The following is a 15,933-nucleotide window of genomic DNA, read 5'->3' as shown; positions in this document are numbered from 1 at the left end:
CTATAGGCCTGTTTTTACATATTTCCAGAAAATTTGTCTGGAGTTACTGAGCTGAAGCCCAAAGTGATGGAAGAGGTGCGATGTTGCTGAACTGCTGGTACATTTTTTTCTTTCTCTTTCAGAAGCCAAATTTATTCCTGCAGAAAGGAGGAGGCCCTTTAAAAACACGGTGCTTTGTGTTAATACACCAACTGAACGAAAACAGAATGCAGACTTCAACAATATGATTTCCAGTTTCAAACAAAACAAATTAGCTCAGGCCAAGTTTTTATAAGAAGCTCCCCGCAAGCTCCCCATCCCCCACCATGCAACAGTACAGCTTTCACAGTTGGTGCTGGGTTTAACAGCACCAACACTTTCCAATTCCGTGATCTGAGTTCAAGATTGCTGCAAATCACCAGAAAAACCTCAGCTTTCCAGATATGATAGCACTCCTCAGAAAGCCATTATGCCAAGACACATCAGTATTCTCAGGACAACTTTTTCTTCCTGCTCTCTAAATTCTAAAGAGAATCTCAACTTACTCTAGGCTATGGGTTTTGGTTTATAATGACTACTGGACACCTTTAAGTCTTCTTCTTGTTCAATGGCAGAGGTGCCAATAGCTAGCAACGAGAGGTTTAAAGGCGGTATTTGAAGACACTGGGAAATAACTTAGCTGTGAAAAGAAAGAAGAGAACATTCTATGTTTTTTAACATCCCAGGCTACATACCACTCATTCGACCGCAGTTTTATGGCAACTAATATCGTGGAGGGACATACTTGATTCAGTGGGAAACAGATAAAGAGTTAGCAATGTTGTCGTCGTCACAAATTTACCATAAAGCTACCCCCAACACACATGCATTTTCCTATTTCTAGGATTCAAAATAGGTCTGGAGAAATGTACATAAAATATATACACTTCCCCTTCCCAAGTTACCTCTTCAGTTTTTAAAATGTTTATTCAATTTTGAGAGAGAGAGAGAGAGAGAGCGAGCGAGCACACCAGCGGGGCAGGGGCAGAGAGAGGGGGAGACAGAGGATCTGAAGCGGGCTCTGTGCTGACAGCAGAGAGTCCGATGTGGGGCTCGAACTCACAAACTGTGAGATCATGACCTGAGCTGAAGTTGGACGCTTAACTGACTGAGCTATCCAGGTGCCCCGCCTCTTCATCTTATATACACTTATCTTCTTCTACTGATCATACTGGATTTTTGCCGTATTTGTTTTCATGCTTTCCTCTCTGACTAGGTGGTGAACACTTAGAAGGCAGAGTCTGTACAAATAAGAAAATGGGGTGAGTATTTATGGTACATTACAGAGTCCCACAGGAGAGAGAAAATATAATCACATTCCTTTTTTACAGGCTAGATTAAGAAATAAGAATGCTGTTTTTTCAGTGGAGTAAACAACTTGGCTCAAACATCATAATTAAGCCTCTCTTTACAGGTAGAGGGAGCTTATTATTTATTTAGGATGGTAAATCCATGAAGATCATCTGGGCCACTGGCTTAAACAGAAGTTTTTGTGGGGAGAGGCGGGAGAGGGAGCAGAAGGACACGGGACTTGCCGACAGTGGCAGGGGCCAAAGCTAGAATCTGTGTATTCTGACTCTGGTCCAGGGTTCTCTTCTCATGTTCCACTTTCTTCATCCACAAAAGGCCAAGACATCATTCACTTCAATACTCCAACAGGAAGGAGGCTGCAGGTTTTAAGACTGGATGGTAGTTACGTTGTGCCACTCAGGAGCTTCTAGGTTGAAGTGGATAATGAATGCACCCTACACAACACCGATTCTGTCACTAACAACCAAACTGTTCCAAGAGAAAGTCCAAGAATAATGACATAAATGTGTAACCTAGTTTGGGACATGGGTAACTTTTCATTCATTTATCTAAAACAACTGCAAATACTTAGAAGCTCACTTTATGTAATAATATTGAGAAAGCTGTCGATCCTATTTGGGGTTTCTTAATTCTAATTCTTTCCTAACAACTGTGAATCATTGCCTATTAAAATTTCGGAGAGGGAAAGGAACTGCTTTTGAATGAATGAGCTATTAAACCACACAGCTATACATTTTGTCTCCATGAATTAAATATTTATAGAATTTTCCAGAAAACCGTATTCAAGATTAGACAAGGATGAGGTATAGTGACACAGAGTAGAGGCTCTCAAAAGATTTCAGTGTTTCTGGGAAAATTGTTGACACCTGAATAGTGTACTAATTATTTCTCATGGCATTGTTTAAACATCAGAAGAGACGTTAAAAAAAACCAAACAAAAAAAATTTTTTTTCAAAACTCCCCAAAATTCAGTGTCTCTTCGCGGTGTAGAAGACATGCAGTTTTCAAGATGGAACGTTTGATACGTCATTCAAATCTTCATTAGTGGAGACTGACAAGGGCAACTATGTTGAAGACTATAAATAACCCAGTGTGGCGGAACACATTTCAAAAGAGAATCATGGCCAAGTTCATTAAGGTCAACACAGGAGAACACTGAATTCTTTCGCTAGGTCTCCCAGAAAAAACGGAGCTCTACGGAAGGAGAATCCATCAGGAAAGTAAGTCCTTATTGACAATCAAACTAAGAAGGACCTTTACCCAAGAATAAATTGTCTCATGGCAGAGAAGCCACAGAGATGACAGCACTTTGAAAGCGGAATTCCCTCATCATGTGAAAGTATTTAAAGGAGGAACTCTTCACTGCTGCAAAAATCCTCAAAGGAAACCCTGCCCCCACTCCTAATAATAAGGAAAGTGCTTCAAAGGGTGATAGGCAAGACTGAAGCAATCTGGGTCTTGTTGAGAAAATTATCTTGAGCAAAAGGGGGAGGGGGGTGTGTTTATGTCAGTTTTGACATTAAAGAAAGATCATCCATTCTCCTTTCTCTAGGATTTCCCTTTTGGTCTTCTCATCTAACAAAACATTATTTGTTTTGGATGCATTCCATGCACTTTTTACAAGAACAGTCATTTGAAAACCTGTATAAACAGTTGGTTCGCCCACCCCCAATACATCCCTTTGTTTCTATTTGATGAGGTTGGATTTGGGTGTATTATCGTTTTATTTCTAAAAGTATACACTGTACTTTTTAGATATTAGCCTGTTATCACCAGGAACGTCCTCTATTCAATAAATAGATTCTCCCCTCAAAGACTTCTCGCCTCCAGACAGCATACAGATACAAGTACCACAACTAAATCAGCCAAGGCGGTCTGTAGGCAGTCCTGCTTCAGTGTGACCCAGCCAGCAGGCCACATTAATCTGCAGACATAACTTCACAGTACTGGCATAATAGGAAGCAAATCCAGGATATGTTCATTTACATCTCAAATAGAAGAGCAAGGGATTCAGTTTAATGGAAGATCCTTGGGGCCTGCTACCATCTACATTAGAATGGATTTTTTTTTTTTTTAAGACTGCAGTAAAAAGAAGTTTTCCTTCGGACTCAGAATGTGGCTCACCGAAGCTGCTCAGAGTCTACTTGAACCCATCCCTGAATAGTGACATAGCTTTCCACAGTGGTGTTCTACTGACGAGTTGTAAGTGTTTTGTTCTAACTGCCTCCTGAGAAAAGCTTTCTCATCGCTCCATGCCAACCTTTTCCTCCTCCCTTTCAAAAATCTTTGAAACGAGTTGTCAAAACCAGCAACACACTATAAACAAGTTGAAGCCAACCCCATCTGTACCACGTCTAGAAAATGGGGTCCTCCTACCTCTACTCTTAATTTAACAAGGATTGCTATACAGCTGCCGTGTTCCCCGTATCTTCCCCCAACCCTCAAATAAAAATGAGAAACCTCAGTAAGTTAGCTGCATGACCCAGCAACAGAACACAACAGAAACTACCCATGACCAAGAATTCATTACACTGAAATGTAATTCCAAATATTTTATTATCTTCAGGTGCAAAATCAGCTTGGACACAATAAATCTCAGCTGGGCTTAGATGATGTTTTAATAATGATAAATATCTGAGGGGCGCCTGGGTGGCTCAGTCGCTTAAGCAGCCGACTTCGGCTCAGGTCATGATCTCGCGGTCCGTGAGTTCGAGCCCCGCGTCAGGCTCTGTGCTGACAGCTCAGAGCCTGGAGCCTGCCCCTCCCCCTTTCATGCTCTGTCTCTCTCTGTCTTAAAAATAAATAAACGTTAAAAAAATTTTAAAAAATGCCTCTTTAAAAAAAAATGATAAATATTTGAGCATGGTTTTGGTGAGACACAGCGGACACTTACAGATCTGTATTTTTTCTGTATGTACCGATTCCCAAAGCTCTATAATTCTAGGACCATATTTCAGAATTTGTAGCTTTTAGTATCTCTGAAGCCAGAATCTGTTAACCTCACTGACCACGATTTCCCTAATTAGCTACCTCAAGCCAAATGATACAACTCTCTACGAAGACGCCCTGCTAATGAGAATCGTTTGAAGTTTAGAGTTCTGATTGTTGCCCAGCTATTCACTTCAATTGACACGTCAAACGTTAACGTCTATCTCATCTTTAAATGTTGGTTCTCTATTCCCCCTCAAAGACCCAAAAGTTTAAGTAGTAGTCAACCAAATATATGTATGTAGTAGAATATCAAATAGTGCAAGGTGACTCGTAGTGAAATATTCCCTTTCAATTCACCCCACCCCTGCAAACAACCATGTTTAACAGGCGTTAGGTTTAATTCTAAAAAATAAGCTTGTACTGCTACCTTAATGCCTTCATTTTCAATCCGTGCTGTCCAATACAGAAGCTACCAGCCACATGTTGCAACTTAAATTTAAATCAATTAAGATTAAATAAAGTTTCAGTTCTTCAGTCATGCTAGCCATATTTCAAGTGTTCAACAGTTACATGTCGTTAACATGGCTACTATACTGGACAACACAGGTATAGATGTAGAACATTTCCAACCTCATTTCCACAGATACAGAAATTCCCACCATTGGACAGGGCTATTTTGACATTATAAATTGATTCCCTCTTGTCAATGATGAAGATAGAGTATTCATACTTCCACCAATCTCCCCTCCCTTCCCCCTTGCAATTTTTGATAGTTGTATTATTTTTAATTCTTTTAAAACTTTGCTTAATGTCTTCCTCTTGAACTAGAATGTAAGTTCAATAAGAGCAGAGAATTTGTCAGTTTTGTCCACCCATGTATTGCCAATCACCTAAAACGGTGCCCGTGACATAAAAGGTGTTCCAAAACTATCTGACAGATGAACAAATGAATGCGTGACTATCCTATAGCTTAGTATCGTTTGACTCTTCACTCTCTAAGATGGCCTTAGCCCCCTGACACTCCTTCTACCTTTTTCTCCCCATTCCAATGCTCAGCCATAGTGAAGTCTTCTATGCTTTTCTATAGATTGCTTCTGAGAGTTGAAAACTAGTAAACAGTGTTAGTATTATTATGGCTATATACGTGGTGCTTACTGCACAACTAAAGAGTGCTGGGATTAAATCCCCTTCTCCAACGATCCAACTGGCATAACCCCAGGCTGCCTAAAGTCAGACAGATTTCCCTCCTTTTATACTGCATCACTATTAAAAGGCATGTCACGTTTTCTTTTTTTTTTTCGTTTGGACCATGACTTTCCTACACAATTGTACAAATATGCTCTATAATTCAATATTTTAATTTTCAAATTTTAATTAGAAATATTTCAACCATGCAACCATATGCAAAAATATTTAGGATATATAGGCATCCATGTTTAACAGATATTAACTACCCAAATTTAACAGATAATTTTTTTTCTGTATTTGCTTCAGCTTTTTCTCTTTTTCTAACAAAATAAAATGTTACAGTTACAGCCAGATCTGCCTCCAGCCTTCTCCTCTACCCTCACACTTCCTGGTGCCCCAGAGATAATTGTTTACGTACCATTCCCACACTTCCTTTGATTCATTTTCTACATATGTCTATATTCATAAGCAATCTACAATGTTTTAAATTTTTAAAAAGCCACATGAATGACACTGCATCACAGGTATCTTTTGGCCACATATTTTTTTCACATTATTCCTGGTCCCTAGTTTTGGTTTTTTGGTCTTTTTTTTTTTTTTTTTAAACAACATCATCTTCTTATTTTATAAGTGAAAGATTTCAAATACCTCTGAGAATATGAATCAGAGAATTGTTGTAATTTTGGTGTTTCTATTATGCTCTAAAATATCTCTGCTTCCTCTGGGGGCATTTGTTCTCTTTTTCTTGGTTTTTGTCTTTCTTGCTGTTGGTTTTCTTCGTTCGACCGTTTCTATTTAAGAATGGAGGTCTGGGTCAGTTGTCCCATGCAGCGGACATACGCTTCCTCTGCTATCAGGTACAGTACAGGTTTGTTTCCTGACTAGCTCTTAGCCCTGAACAGAAAAGCTGATGGGGAGCTCTGGGGACACTGTTGTCTCTTGCTGAGGGACAAGGGTATGTCCCAGAGTTCCCTGAATACCTGTCTGGGGAATGGCTCACTCTGGAGCACAACACCTCACGAGCAGTCCCAACTCTCCCAGACAGGCTGTTTAATATCTTTAGAGAGCAGTCTTCCAGGTTTGTTTGTTTCCCCCCTCCCCCCCCCCCCCCCCCCCCCCCCCCGTGGGTAATTGATGATCTGCCATTGCAACTATGAAAGTGAGAAAGCTGTAAAACTGGTCCAGCTGTTCTTTAGACTTTCAGGTAAACAACTTGTTGTCAGCCCCCCATTTTGCTCTTGACAATTTGTTCTTGACTCTGAGCCTCTCCGTAATTCTGCTGGGCACCTGGGCCGTAAGTCCTGTACGTATTTTGGGCTGCTGCTTTCTTTAATCAGTCATGCCCCATAATGCATTGCCAGCCATTTTTTTCTTGGAAAAAATTGGTTAAAATTTTTTGTCTGCTCAACACCCCACCCCTACTCCGATTCTCTTTGCAGTGGGGTTCTTCTTCTTTTATGCCTCCTCCTCCTCTTTCTTCGTCTTTTCCTTAGGCTCACTTTATAGGGTTCTCCTGGGAGAGAGGGTAACGAACATGTATGCTCAGTCTATCATCTTGGACAAGAAGCCGAGATTTCTTTTTAATAAACTGCAGATTTTGGTCTCTTGATCTAATATTTTATGGGGAGAAGCAACAGATTTCAGGCATCATAATTTTTCTACTAACCACCATTATATTATTTTTTGCCTTACTGATAAAACCCAAAATCAATGTAAGGTTTAGCAGCTTTAACTGGCTCAGACTTGACGATGGCTACAAAGTGATTCTGGACTCATTGCATGAGAGGATGATGTCTGCAATGCCCTCTGAGTTAGAACTGCAGCAGGCCAGGACTGTCTCGTCCTGGAGCTGGTTCGGTGGAAAAACTTTATAGAACACCATTCAACTCTATACTTGGTCATTCCTTATGGTGTGAGGATGTATTCTATTTCCGCCCTCTTGCCACTGCAAATATAAAGACAAGTATCCCCCTATGTGCTGATGACATGATTTTATTACTGCAAACAAGCAGTGAGTCTCAAGAGGCAAACTATTCTAGTCAAGAAAATGGTTCAACAGCAATTAGGACAAAAAGAAAACCATCGGTTTTGGCAAACATTCTCCCATGCTTCATTCAGCTTTATTAAGCAGTACCTCAAATAAGAATAATACTTAAAACACTTCTCTTGAAAAACAGGAAGTTTAGAATATAAAAAATTGCATAGATCTACAGACTCTAAAAATTCATGAAGATACAAAATGCTCAAATGCATTTTCAAGCATTCATTTTATTTTGGTTATTGATTGCCTTGCTTTTTCATCTTGTCAAGTAACCCTGTTATGTAGTTCTAAGTGGCAGTGGCATTTTGAATGTCAGGAACATGTTAAATGGCATGATGACTGGGTCACCTGAAACAGTCTCGTAACATAAGCAGACTGATACTTTAGGAAGATGGTTCTGGAAGCAGACTGAGGGTGGGGGTAAGAAGGCGAAAACAGGTACATCAAATGCAAGACTGTGTGGGAACAGAAGCGATGAAGCTCTAAATGAAAGCATTTGCAATGGGACTGGAGAGCAGGTGAGAAATTATAGAGAGATTAAGAGACCACAATTCACTGATTTGGGTGGTACCTGCTGGGGAGTGAAGGAGAAGAGTAGGGTCGAATTACTACTAGGTTTCCTGCTTGTATGACTAGCTGGATCATGCTAGTCATACATGTTCCAGGGAAAATAAGAAAATCAGTTTAGTGTGGAACTATCTAGGCGGCTGAGGGAGATGCGGGCTCAGAAGTGAGACCCTGGCTAAAGATACAGATGTGAAAGTCATCAGAGCACAGAAGACAGTAAGGTTATGGATGAGGATATGCAGGAGGCAGCAAGGGAGAGCCAGACAGGTATTTGAAAGGTGAACTGAGGAATAAGAGTCAGTGAAGGAAAATGAAAGACAGCATTTCAAGAAATAGGAGGACAAGGCAACCAGGACAGAGTCAGATAAGGGAAAACCGTTTCAAGTTGGAGGACAGTCGCCAATGACATAATCTACCGAAAGGACAAGTCAAATAAGATCAGGGAGGAGACTGCTGAATTCAACAATTAGGAAGTCTGGTGGACTTTAGGCAGAGCCATTTCAACGCACTGACAGAAGCCCAACTCTGTTGGGCTGAAAATCTTATGTGAAGTGGGGCACCTAAACAAAGCTGCTCTTTACAGAGCCTGGCAGGGAAGGAAGGTATGGGAGGTGAACGACTAGCAGGAGAGCATAATGATATATACGTTAACACACTTGGATACTGGGGCTCGATTCCCACCTTTCTGTGTTTTCTAAGGTGTTTAAAATTTCACAGTATTTTCTAATGGGATTTTCACAATAAAATGAGTAATATGCTAAAAATCTTAAGCATGACTCAAATGCTCTTTAGGATATTGAACAGAAGCCATATTTGAAGAAAGACTAAAATAAAATTCCACCTCCGGGATCTTTTTTATCTTTAGTTTATTTTTAAGTGGTTTGTTGCTGCTGTTCCTAATATCTTTCAATCTGCCAAACTGAGAGTGATGAGTGTACTCTTTTAAATGGCTATGATAATCTGTTTTGCCTTTGGGCACACAGTAGGTGCTCAACAAATGTGATTAAACACAGGAATCCAGAACTTTAACGCTAGGTCAAGTTCTCCTGCCAAACATGTTCACAGCACCCAATATTTTCTCTTCAAAGCATGTATCACGGTTTGTAATTACTTATTTAAATAAATATGGGTAATAAATAAATAAATAAATAAATAAATAAATAAATATGGGTAACTTTTGATTAATGCCTGCTTCTTTCCCCAAGCTCCGTGAGACCATGATTGCTATTTTTTGTTTACTTATTTGTTTGCTACTATATCTTCAACACTTCACTCATAAAAATGTTTGCTCAATGAATTAGTAAAGAATGTATCATATTTCATTACTTAACAACAAAACTGGACTTTATTAAAAGATCATCACTTAGTTTATAGATACACCTATCTCTAGGCCAATCAAATAAATTTTTTTAAAAAGGCAAAGAATTTCTACTATTTGGCTTCAGGCAATTTTTTACAAATATCAAATTTAACATCTTGTTTATTTTCCTACCAAAAATAGTGTCTTTCTTCAAACTGATTATCAGTAACTTCTTCTGTAGAAACCACATAGTCTTATCAATCATAATCATGTTGGGCATTTGAATCTCTTGAAGGACAAGATGACCAAAGACTGTCAAGAACACTGAGGTGTCCTTTGGGCAGTGTGAACATCTGGTATCTATTGTCTCTGGAGATTAATAATGTAGCTGTACTGCAGCAGGCTTGACTAATTCCTTTGAGCCCCGCACAGCATTTTGAAATAGTTCCAAACACACAAGATCTCTAATTGGTACGGATTTCATCCGCGGTTTTCTTGCAATCTCAAAATGTCTCAGAAACTCCTAAGCAGGAATTGACAGGGGCAAGCTTCTCTGTTTCCCTTTGAGGAGGCAGCCATTAATAATTTTTTTTCAGGTTCAATAAAATTACTGAACTCAAACCATTTCAACCAAAAAGCTGAGGAAGGGGACTTTATTTTCCCTGGCCTGAACACTGTCTCTTGCTACTTTAAATCATAGTTAATGTTTTAAAAAGTGTATCTTACACATAAGGCAGTTGTAGACTTTTAGCATCAAAGGATCTGAGCAACATCACATGTAACGACCTGGCCTTTGGCTATAATTTCTAAGTGCCATTAAAAAATGTCTCTCAAACTGGTTTTAAATTTAGTGTTGACCTAGTAACCTTGATCTAAAAACATTCAACTTTAGATGATTATTTTATTTTGCTTCCAAAAGCTCTTCAGTCCAGTGAGGCATCCATTAGGAAGCTTCACAGAGAGTTGAGTTTGCTCAGAATTTATTGGCTACATCGAACAGGAAGATGGTGATTTGGGTTGCTCGCTGAGTGAAGATTATTTACTGTGCTTCACTGACCTTAAGAATGCCAGGAGGGATATAGGACGGGGAAATTCAAAGAAATAACAGATTCTATTCTCAGCGACATGCAAGCCAGACTAAAAGTGAAATAATGTTCCATTCAACTGTAGTCCTGAATTAGGTCTATTCACTACATAGCATCATTTGGGACTGTAAAACTATTACTTATATTCTTTAGTTGAGTACCTATCAAGATTTTCAAATAATTTCTTTCTTACATACATGTGCCTGATAAAAAAAATGTTAGATTAACTCCTCTGAGAGACTTGTCTTGAAATTCTTTTACTTATCTAATTTTCCTCCTGATATTTTTCTCTAACTGAAACCTCTCTAAATTTTGGAATAGACTTTAGATTGTTATTCTATTATATACTTCTAAGTACTACAGTCTGAATAAAATACTTCCTGGTTTTCATAAATGTATGATCCTTCACTGGTCTACATCACCTTTTTATGATGCATCAAAACTTAGTTCACCTACTACAATTTAAATTTCTGACAACCCATCCTGAAAAAAATATTTTGAAACAGAACAGATTACTAAGGAAAGCTTTTAAACACATATATTTTAGAACAAAATAATTGTTTATACAACAAAAGATGTTTTGCCCTTGTAGCAGACACATGGCAAAGTTTAAGAAATTAAACACTGTATATTCTCTAGCATGTTAAAATTTTTAAATAAATTACATCAAAAAGGCACGAAGCAAACTACATCAAACCAAGGCATACTCTGATAACTATATGTTCTTTTTAAAGTCCTTTAGGGAAATCCTCATTATTCTGCTCTTCTTTTTCATACATTTAATCACATTCTAATACACTATAACTTACTGTTTACATTTCCTGTTGTTGTTTATTGTCTGTATTCTCCCAACCAGAATGAAAGCTTCAAGGGGGCAGAGAATTCTTTTGTTCCTGATGCATTTGAAGCTCCCAGAAGGATGCCTAGTTACTCTGGAAATCTGGGATTTAAAACTAATCCTTGGTTTTGTCTTAAAAGACACAGTCACAAAAGTCTTTGTTACAGAATTACTTGTAGAATCTCTAGGTCACTTACTAATATTTAATGATGATTTTGGCACCTGGCTGACAGTTTTCTCTCTACCGAAAATTCCTACCTACATTCTAACCCACTTAATACCCCTTATAGCAACAGCTCTTTGAGCCCCTCAGAGAGGTGAAACTAAACTATTCTATATAGCCAAGGTCCTGTACCAAGCAAGACCCATGGGTACAAGTGGTCTTTGTAATTTGAAAGTCTCAATGGCTTTGCTTCTGAACACAGGCAAGCTTAATGCATTAAAAATTAGATGTGATCACGTGAAGAAAGTTGAACTTCAGATGGATGAAATTGGTTAAAGTGGTATATCGTACTGCATAGATATTTTAATTTGGCCCTGGACAACCATAACAAAAAACAAATGAGAAAAATTCCATAAAGGTCTAAGCACATCCATAGTATATTCCATGGCCTATAGGTTGACATATTATTCTGTCAGTTGTGCAATAATACTCAAGTCTTGCTCCTCTAAACCACTTGTTGTTTAAAAAAAAAATTTTTAACATTTACTTATTTTTGAGAGAGAGAGAGCAAGCGAGGGAGCATGAGCCGGGGAGGGGCAGAAAGAGAGAGGGAGACACAGAATCTGAAGCAGGCTCCAGGCTCTGAGCTGTCAGCACAGAACAGGATGTGGGGTTCGAACCCACGAACCGTGAGATCATGACCTGAACCAAAGTCCGATGCTCAACCTGCTGAGCCACCCAGGCACCCCTCGACTACTGGTAAATGAAGCGAGGTGCAGGTACAAGATTTAGCTACTTAGCACTGAGTAGGCACTAAATAAATGTTAGCTGAAAAAGTGAACCAAATTGAGGCTGAAGAAAATATTAACAGAAGCTATGAAAATGGTATCACACTACATCAACGTCTGTATTGCAGACATTTTTGACAAAGATCACCTCTCAAGCATTTGTTGTTCTTTCATTACTACAGACCAGAGTATAGCACTCAATGGGTTACTATCTCTTGATAATATGTCATGGACACCTATGCAATTTCTTTGGTCTTTTCTAGTTTGAATAGCATAAGACTGAGGAAGGCATGGTCAGCATCCATAAACATAAAGCACCCTGGCACTGTTGCAGCAGCAAATAGTCTCCTTTTATTGAGATACTTGGCCTCCTTTCAGTATAACAAAAATTTTTTAAAGTCTCAATCATGTATTATTAAAATCATGGTCTTAAAAGCGAGGTGAAAATTAAATTATATTTCCCATATTAGAAAACTCCCTTCAGAAAAATCCCTTAAGGGGAATTCTGCCAAAATCTAGTGCTATACAAAAGACTTTTAAAAAGCATGTACTTGGACTTAAGGTGTAAATCAAGAACCAACGTAATAGCTGTTTGCTCTTTAACGGTTTTTCTTTCTGTGCATGTTTGTAATGTATCTTCCATACAAATAATTTTTACCTCTCACTTGCTCTGAACTTTATGTTCAGTTCCAGGTATTGCCCTGAGTGTCTGGCTTACAAGATATCTTAATGCTATTAGTCTTTCAATGCCTCGCTGCTTAGTTCCCATTGCTTTTGAAAAATGTCACACACACATTTTATTAACCATATATAAATGCATAAATGGGAATATATCATACGTACTTTAAGTGCAACTGTTTCTCCCTATTTTCTTTGCTCCTTTCCGCATCCTTCAGGAAAGCTTATGGTAACAACTTAATAAGGGTTCTACCACATTTTTTCCATGTTCTATTAGCCTCACAAAATCATAGGTATCCACACACACATAAATGTAAATGTTCTAGTAGCTGCATAATATTCCACTGTGCAACCATCCCCCAAATGACAGGAATGACTTTGTGTCCAATTATTTTCCTCTGTGAAACATACTGCTATAGCAACCTTGCATACATGCTCCTATCTCTGGTAGAGTTTTTCTTCCTATGGGATAGATTCTTAGGAACAGGATTGCTATGTTAAAAGATAAATGCATTTTTATGTTTAGTAAATATTTCTAGATGGCTTTCCAAAACAAATATAGTTAAATACCTTTTTCTCCATACCCTCCATCAAAAATAGGTGTTGCAGCTTTTTATTTAAAGTTTATTTATTTATTTTTGAGAGAGAGAGACAGAGGGAGAGGGAGCAGAGGAGGGGCAGAGGGAGAGAGAAAGAGAATCCCAAGCAGGCTCCAGGCTGTCAGCAGCAGAGTTCCACATGGGGCTTCAACCCACAAACCATGAGATCATGACCTAAGCCAAGATCAAGAGTTGGACGTTCAACCAACTGGACCACCCAGGCACTGCAGGTGTTGCAGCTTTGAAAAACTTCCAGGAAATTATCGCCAGTAGCTCATTTAAGCAAAATTTCTATTTCAGTGACTATCTGTAAGATAGCTAACTTTTATTGGGGGGGGGGGTGGAGAGTCGGAAGGAGAGAGGGACAGAGAGAGAGAGAGAGAGAGAGAGAGAGAGAGAGAGAGAGAATCCCAAGTAGGCTCAACGCTCAGCTCAAAGCACGATACAGGGCTCTCTCCCATGACTCTGGGATCATGACCTGAGCCAAAATCAAGAGTCGGATGCTCAACTGACTGAGCCACCCAGATGCCCCAAGGTAGCCAACTTTTAATGCTTGTTGGCTATTTGCTTTTCTGAGACTTGCATCTTCATATTCTTTGCCCTTTTTCCTACTGGCTTATTTATTGTTGTTATTTTTCTTTGCAATTGGTAACCGTTCTTTGTATATTGCAGATGTTAATTAGTGGCCTCTGCATTACAGCTACCCTTTTATATCTGTTGTTTCTGTACTGACTTTATGATTTTTTTTAGTCAAGTATGTCTATCCCTTTCTTTTGTGCTTTCTGGTCTCCTAGCTCAGTAATTAAGAGCTCCCTGCCTCTGGACTATACACATGGTATCTTATATTTTGTGCAGGATTTTTGTTTTGTTTTGCATTTAGATCTCAATTCATCTGCAATTTCTTTCTGTATATGAAATAATATTTCAATTTTATCTCCTTCCAAATGCAAGAGCAATGGGATCATCAACAATATTTAAACTGTCCATCCTTGACTGAATTGAAATACTATGTTTAACTGATATTTATTTACATATTCTCTAGTTTACTCCACTAATCTATTTATCTATTGCTATACAAATATAATTTTATTATTATGGCTTCACAACATGTTCTTATATTAGGAAAAGCAAGTATCTACTTACTGGTTTTCTTTTTCATAAACATTTCTGTTTGTTTTCGTTTTGTTTTGTTTTCCTTAAATGGGTTCATTGTAAGTTACTCGGGGTTCTTTTTTGATCTTTAAAAAAATCATCTTTAATTCGCTTTTTCTTTCCACAATTGTTTAATGTTTTCTATTTCATTAACTTCAGCTTTTATCTTTATTCCATCTTCCTAGAGTTTTTATTGTTTCTTTTATAAAGTTCCTTTATTTTTCATCTTTTTTTCCCTTTAATAACAAAGGTATGCAAGGCTATAAATTTTCCTCTAAATATAATGCTCAGTGTCTCCCATAGAGTTAGATATTTACTGCTAATTTCATTGGATTATTATAAAAATATGGCCTCTGCTTTCTAAAATTTATTAAATTTAATAATACTTATTAATATTTTCTTTGTGACCAAGTAAATGATCTATTTTTTAATGTTCCATGAAAATATAGGATTATGTTTTTTTATTTGAGGGATTTTTTTTTTAATTTGAAAGATACTTTATATATCTACTAAATCAAGTTTATTGATTATATTATTTGCTTATTCAACCTCCTTAGCTTTGACTACTCATATGTCTCAATCTGAAAGAGACATAGTGAAGTTATCCATGATAACTCTGTATTTTAAAATTAAGTTTTCTTTAAAGATTTTGATTCATATGTTTAGTTGTTAGGTTACTTTACACCTACAAGTTTATGATTGCTCTATACTCTTCATGAATAATGCCCTTTTGTGATCACAAATTTGCCATTTTATCCTTTTGTGTTTTTAGCTTAAAGTCTACTTTGTCTGATGGTAATACGGCCATTTCTCCTTTTCTTTTTGTTTACTTTGGTCTGATGTCTTTTTGACAATGCCTGTATTTTCAAGCTTCCTTTATACTTTGTTTTTGTAAGTGGCAAATGCTAGATTTTAACTCAGTCTCTGACCACTTCTGTCTTTTATTGGGGGAATTCAATCTGCTGATATTTAACAACTGACATACCTATCTTCCTCTCATCTTGCTTTGTATTTATGATTCATTTTTTGCTGTATTTTTCCCCTTGTTTCTGCTGTTTGGATCAAATTCATATTCATTCCACTCCCCCCCCCCCTCCATTATGCCATTTTTCCTTTTTCTGTGCTCACAAACACTGAATTATCTACAATACACTACATCAAGACACAGTTTCCTCCACAAAGACCCATTGTTTTCCAAATCAAGACCCTATATCCTCCTTCTCTTGCTCCCCCTTTCTCCCACCCATGTGAAATAAAGCCTGTAGAAAACTTTT

General features: G+C 38.0%; 1 protein-coding gene across 4 annotated transcripts in view; it reads right to left on the bottom strand.

Annotated features, from left to right (window-relative positions):
* MSRB3 (methionine sulfoxide reductase B3) overlaps positions 1–15,933 on the bottom strand; it is a 173,323-nt gene that overhangs the window by 12,236 nt on the left and 145,154 nt on the right. The gene's annotated exons all lie outside the window — the stretch shown is intronic.

Source organism: Felis catus, chromosome B4, assembly GCF_018350175.1.
Source record: "Felis catus isolate Fca126 chromosome B4, F.catus_Fca126_mat1.0, whole genome shotgun sequence".
Classification (NCBI taxonomy): Eukaryota; Metazoa; Chordata; class Mammalia; order Carnivora; family Felidae; genus Felis; species Felis catus.
Note: the sequence above shows the minus strand (reverse complement) of the source record. Positions and strands in the feature narration are given on the sequence as shown.